The sequence below is a fragment of the Dermacentor variabilis genome, chromosome 5 (genome assembly GCF_050947875.1).
Source record: "Dermacentor variabilis isolate Ectoservices chromosome 5, ASM5094787v1, whole genome shotgun sequence".
Classification (NCBI taxonomy): domain Eukaryota; kingdom Metazoa; phylum Arthropoda; class Arachnida; order Ixodida; family Ixodidae; genus Dermacentor; species Dermacentor variabilis.
In genome coordinates, this window is record NC_134572.1 from 195,659,301 (window position 1) to 195,666,104 (window position 6,804).

Below are 6,804 nucleotides of genomic sequence, written 5' to 3' on the forward strand. Positions count from 1 at the left end.
GCAGGCGGGCGAGCTGTCGGGCTTCTTCGGCGCGCTGGAGGTAGGTACGGACGTCAAGGTTCTCCTCGTCAGTGACGTGCGGCAGCATGGCGTCGAGCGTCGTCGTCGGGTCCCTGCCGTAGACCAGCTTGAACGGCGTGATCTGTGTTGTTTCCTGTACCGCCGTGTTATAAGCGAATGTTACGTACGGCAGGACGGCATCCCAGGTCTTGTGTTCGACGTCGACGTACATCGCTAGCATGTCGGCGAGGGTCTTATTCAGCCGCTCAGTAAGACCATTCGTCTGCGGGTGGTAGGCCGTTGTCCTCCTGTGCCTTGTCTGACTGTATTTCAGAATGGCTTGGGTGAGCTCCGCTGTAAAGGCCGTTCCTCGGTCGGTGATGAGGACTTCTGGGGCGCCATGTCGCAGCAGGATGTTTTCGACAAAGAATTGCGCCACTTCGGCTGCGCTACCTTTCGGCAGTGCTTTTGTTTCAGCGAAGCGGGTGAGGTAGTCCGTCGCCACGACGATCCACTTATTTCCGGTTATTGACGTCGGAAAGGGTCCCAGCAAGTCCATCCCGATCAGCTGGAATGGTCGGCAAGGAGGCTCGATTGGCTGTAGTAATCCGGCTGGCCTTGTCGGCGGTGTCTTGCGTCGCTGACAGTCTCGGCATGTTCTGACATAACGGGCGACGTCGGCGGTCAGGCGCGGCCAATAATACTTTTCTTGTATCCTCGATAGTGTCCGGGAAAATCCGAGGTGTCCCGCGGTCGGATCGTCATGCAGGGCGTGCAATACTTCTGGACGAGGTCCTGACGGGACAACAAGAAGGTAATTGGCGCGTACTGGTGAGAAGTTCTTCTTCACGAGTAGACTGTCTTGAAGCGTGAAGGAAGATAATCCGCGCTTAAATGCCCTGGGGACAATCTCGGTGTGCCCTTCCAAATAATCGACGAGGCCTGCAAGCTCCGGGTCCGCTCGTTGTTGTTCGGCGAAGTCTTCCGCGCTTATTATTCCAAGGAAGGCGTCGTCATCCTCGTCATCTTGCGGCGGCGGGTCAATGGGGGCGCGTGATAGGCAATCGGCGTCTGAGTGTTTTCGTCCGGACTTGTATGTTACAGTGATGTCGTATTCTTGTAGTCTGAGGCTCCACCGTGCCAGCCGTCCTGAGGGATCCTTTAAATTCGCTAGCCAACACAAGGCGTGATGGTCGCTGACGACTTTGAATGGCCTGCCATATAGGTAAGGGCGAAATTTCGCTGTAGCCCAAACGATGGCGAGGCATTCCTTTTCGGTTGTAGAATAATTGCCTTCCGCTTTTGACAACGACCGGCTACCGTAAGCTATCACGTGTTCATGTCCATCTTTTCTCTGGACTAGGACGGCACCGAGGCCTAGGCTACTGGCGTCAGTGTGCATTTCGGTATCGGCGTGCTCGTCGAAGTGCGCAAGCACGGGCGGCGAGTGCATGCGTCGTTTGAGTTCTTGAAAGGCGTCGGCCTGCGGCGTTTCCCACTTGAACTCGACGTCACATTTAGTTAGCTGCGTCAGCGGCTCAGCGATGCGTGAAAAGTTCTTGACAAATCGCCTGTAGTAGGCACACATGCCAAGAAATCTACGCACTGCCTTCTTGTCGATGGGCTGTGGGAACTTTGCTATGGCAGCTGTCTTCTGCGGTTCGGGGCGGACTCCAGATTTGCTGATGACGTGGCCTAAAAATAGAAGCTCCTCGTAAGCGAAGCGGCACTTTTCCGGCTTCAGAGTAAGTCCTGATGACCTGATGGCCTCTAGTACTGTTGAAAGCCTTCTAAGGTGAACGTCGAAATTTTCGTCGAAGACGACGACGTCATCCAAGTATACGAGACAGGTCTGCCACTTCAATCCTGCTAAAACCGTGTCCATCGCGCGCTGGAACGTTGCAGGCGCCGAGCACAGTCCGAATGGCATAACCTTGAACTCTTAGAGGCCGTCTGGGGTGATGAAGGCGGTCTTATCGCGATCTCTTTCGTCGACTTCTATTTGCCAATAGCCAGACTTGAGGTCCATGGACGAGAAGTATTTAGCATTGCAGAGCCGATCCAATGCGTCGTCTATCCGTGGGAGGGGGTATACGTCCTTCTTCGTGATGTTGTTCAGACGACGATAATCGACGCAGAAACGTAGGGTTCCGTCCTTTTTCTTCACCAAGACAACAGGGGATGCCCACGGGCTTTTCGACGGCTGGATGATGTCGTCGCGCAGCATTTCGTCGACTTGTTCTCTTATAGCTTCACGTTCTCGCGCCGAAACTCGGTAAGGGCTCTGACGGAGTGGTCGAGAGCATTCCTCGGTGATTATGCGATGCTTGGCGACTGGTGTTTGTCGAATCCTCGATGACGTCGAAAAGCAGCCTTTGTATCGTTGGAGCAGACTTCTGAGCTGCTGTTGCTTAATCATAGGGAGATTTGGATTAATGTCGTAGTCTGGTTCGGGAACCATGGTCGTCGGGGTAGATGCGGCGGAATCCGAGAGGACAAACGCATTACTTGTTTCCAGAATTTCCTCGATGTACGCGATCGTCGTGCGCTTGCTGATGTGCTTGAACTCCTGGCTGAAGTTTGTCAGCAACACTTCAGTTTTCCCTCCATGCAGTCGAGCGATCCCTCTTGCGACGCAAATTTCATGGTCTAGCCGTAGACGTTGGTCGCCTTCGATGACGCCTTCTACGTCAGCGGGTGTTTCGGTGCTGACCGAAATAACAATGCTGCAGCGAGGCGGGATGCTCACTTGATCTTCGAGCACACTCAAGGCGTGGTGAATACGAGGGCTCTCCGGCGGCATTGATTTATCTTCCGACAGCGTTATTGACTTCGACTTCAGGTTGATGATTGCGCCGTGTTGGTCCAAGAAGTCCATACCGAGAATGACGTCTCGTGAACACTGTTGGAGGATAACGAAGGTGGCAGGGTAAGTCCGGTCATGAATGGTTATTCTTGCCGTGCAGATCCCAGTCGGCGTGATGAGGTGTCCTCCAGCGGTGCGAATCTGAGGGCCTTCCCATGCGGTCTTAACTTTCTTCAACTGGGCGGCGATGTGTCCACTCATTACGGAGTAATCGGCCCCTGTGTCGACTAAGGCAGTGACTGCGTGGCCGTCGAGAAGCACGTAGAGGTCGGTTGTTCTTTGTCTGGCATTGCAGTTAGGTCTTGGCGTTGGATCACGGCTGCGTCGTGTTGAACTGATGTTGGAACGTCGCGTCGTCAAGTCGTCTTTCGTCGGTGTAGTCTTGGCTTCCTGACTTCGTCGGGACGGCGGCGTGTCGTTATGTCGTCGAGATGGTCTCTTCGTCGTCTTCGTCGGCGGCGGAGGATCTTCGTCAGTTCGACGAACAGCAACCGCACCTCCATCGGTTGCTGCTTTTAGTTTTCCGGATATGGGCTCGCAGAGCGGCCCCAGGCTGGGCCGGTGTATGGTCGGCGCTGCGGCGACAGGTAGCGGCCTGGTGACGGCGAACGGGACGGTCGTCGAGGGTTCCACTGTGGGGCGGCGAGGTATTCGGCGATATCGCGAGGTCGTTCGCCAATCTGTGGTCACGGCGCGTTAACGGCGAACCCTCGGAGTCCCATCTCCCGGTATGGGCATCGGCGGTAGATGTGCCCGGCTTCTCCGCAGTGATAGCAAAGTGGGCGGTGGTCGGGAGTGCGCCAAACGTCAGTCTTCCTCGCGTAGGTGCGCTGGGCGACGGGTGGGCGTGCTGGCGGCGGCGGCGGTGGACGACGGAATTGCGGCGTTACAGGGCCCTGGCATTGTCGCGGAGGGGGACCTTGACGGCGGGCGACGGCGGCGTATGTCATCGCTTGCGGCTGAGGCTGCGGCAATTCAGGGGCTACTCCGAGTTGTTGTTGGAGCTCTTCACGTACGACGTCGGCAATCGAAGCCACTTGAGGCTGTGATGACGGGAACAGCTTCTGTAGCTCCTCCCGCACGACCGCTCGGATAGTCTCGCGCAGGTCGTCGGTGGCCAGTGACTGAACTCTGGCGTAGCTTGTTGAATTCGTGCGGCGGTTGAATTGCCGGTTCCGCATTTCCAGTGTCTTCTCGATGTTCATCGCCTCACGAAGAAACTCTTCGACGGTCTTCGGTGGGCTTCTTACCATCCCGGCGAAAAGTTCCTCCTTTACACCACGCATCAGTAAGCGGACTTTCTTCTCCTCGGCCATATCCGGGTCGGCGTGGCGGAACAGACGGCTCATTTCTTCCGTAAAGATGGCGACGTTCTCATTTGGCAGCTGCACTCGGGCATCTAGCATAGCTTCAGCCCTTTCCTTGCGCACGACGCTTGTAAAGGTGCGTAGGAAGCCGGTACGGAACAGGTCCCACGTTGTCAAGGTCGATTCCCTGTTCTCAAACAAAGTTCTGGCGGTGTCTTCTAAGGCGAAGTAGACATGCCGCAGCTTCTCGTCGGAGTCCCAGTTGTTGAATGTTGCGATTCGTTCGTAGGTCTCCAGCCATGATTCCGGGTCTTCAGTCGCTGCTCCATGGAAGGTTGGTGGGTCCCGAGGTTGTTGTAGGATAACGGGGGACGCTGGGGCAGCCATTGGGGTTGTCTTGACCACGATCTTCTTTGTCGTCTCAGGTAGAAGTCCGTGCTCTGGGGGCAGTCCTTGCAGTCTGCGGCTAGCACGCTGGTCTTGGGCGATGTTGGTTCTGTCCTCGGGCTTCGGGCTTGGATCGCGGCTTTGCGGGGGCGTTCGGTACATGAACGCACAAGCACCTCCACCAGATGTCACGTGGTGGTGACGTTAAGAACACAGCAGCAATACTGTGAAAGGCAAAACTAGATTTTATTGGGCGAACCTGTGCCCACAAAACAGGCTACACTTATAGCACAACGAAAGCGGCGAACAGAGTCGGCGATCGTCGGAAATCTGATCTGCGGGTCAAGCGCGTCGGCTTTTAAAGAGCAGTCGTCGAATGTTCCAGACTAATCGTTCGGACCCGCGTGCCTTCCACAAAGTTCTACACCATTCGCGTCAGGTGATGAAATCAGATAACATAAGTCTCGGCGACGACAGACAGCGGATAGAAGCATCGATAACTTTCCAGAACCTTCGGATACATGCAGGCGCGTCCCATGCTGTACGATTACATTTGTTAGGCGGCGAAACGTGGTTGCCCGATAAAGATAAGTACACGTGTCAGTATTGCTTCAGAATCAGCATAGGATTCTTTAAGATTGGGATCATGAATGTCTGCCGCTTTCTTTCTTTTGATTTCTTTTATTTTTCTCGAAGGCCGTAATTAGAAATTTGCTGGTGCGGCTGTCCCATTTGCGACGCAACAAGTGCGACGCTGAACACAGATGGAGTGGCAGTTTAATTACTCTCGTGGTCCGCGAATCGGCTTCGTTGCGTATAGTATAGGAACGGTGCGTGTCAAGTCAGCGCTCGCTCCGAGCTTGTGTTCTTTATTTTGATTGAATGAAGTCTCACCTCACCCGTCGTGGTTGCTCAGTGGCTATGGTGTTGGACTGCTGAGCACGAGGTCGCGGGATCGAATCCCGGCCACGGCGGCCGCATTTCGATGGGGGCGAAATGCGAAAACACCCGTGTGCTTAGATTTAGGTGCACGTTAAAGAACCCCAGGTGGTCAAAATTTCCGGAGTCCTCCACTACGGCGTGCCTCATAATCAGAAAGTGGTTTTGGCACGTAAAACCCCAAATAATATTAAATTATGATTAAGTCTCACCTAAGTGAGCGGCTGCCGATCCCGGAGATAGTGCAATACCGGGCCGACCTGCGGCGGAGGTGAAGCAGGTTTCAAGCATTCCGCCAACTTCCAAAAATATGTTTAATATCGTGGGTCCGTTTAGAACCCGTATCAGATATTGAGCTGATTAGAACAGAGTTTTTTATTATGCTAGTTACAGAACATCAAAACATGGGTGTTACAAAACGAAAGGAAAAAACGGATAAAAGGTGTATAATCTAAAAGGCAAACAAATGTCTAAAAATACTAGTTAGTGGGGTTAGTAATACAAAAGGCTAAAACTGTAACGGTGTAAAGGGGACAAAAACGCTTCTCTAAAAACATAAGAAAATTAAGAGGTGCCTATGTGGGCTTTAAAAATTCTTGCGGAGGCGTTGATAGTGTCGCTGATGCATAGGCGTCTCATAGTTTATAGGTATTGCCTACTACACAGCCTACGCATCACACGATCGTTCCCCTGATCCCAGGTGCTAAGGCAGCCGACGACAACCACGTCCACGTTCACGCGTTGGATCCGCCGGAGGAGATGACGCTGTACGGGGGCGTCATCCTTAGCCTTCCGGGCATCCTGGAACATCGTTGTGGATGTCGTTGGTTCATCCGTAGAAAAACTGTAGATGGTGCCCGTGTTCCGTCGATAGCGAAGGCACCACTCATTCACCATCGGCGCCGAGAGCTTCCGGTCCAGTGGCGACTGCACATTCGCCAAAGCACCAGGTGTCGAAGGAAGCCATGTTCCAAGCAGAAGAAACTGCACAAAGCAATTGAATGGAGGGATTAGCGTCCAGCGCATGTCTGCCGCTCTCCTGTGCCCACTCACATGGCGACTGGGAGGAAACAAAACGCACCTTTAAACATTTGCCCTGACATTGTTAATTTGGTTTTGTCGTGATAGGTTTCGCGGCAAAAGAGAGGAACCATCCGTGCACTTTATCCATGCTAAGACAAGAGCAATCAGAGCAATCAAACCCAGAAAGAGCGTGTTCGAGGGCACTTCTTTTGATGCGGGTGCGAGCGCAGTCATGTGGTATTCGCCATATTTCGCAGGGTTTATTTATCACTCGGAAAGAAA

At 53.7% G+C, this 6,804-nt stretch overlaps 1 non-coding gene across 1 annotated transcript; it reads right to left on the reverse strand.

The window, feature by feature from the left end:
- Nucleotides 1-5,716: 5,716 nt before the first annotated feature.
- On the reverse strand, nucleotides 5,717-5,905 carry LOC142583829 (U2 spliceosomal RNA). The gene has a single exon (XR_012828666.1). It is a non-coding gene; the product is annotated as a U2 spliceosomal RNA (small nuclear RNA).
- Between the last annotated feature and the right edge of the window lie 899 nt (nucleotides 5,906-6,804).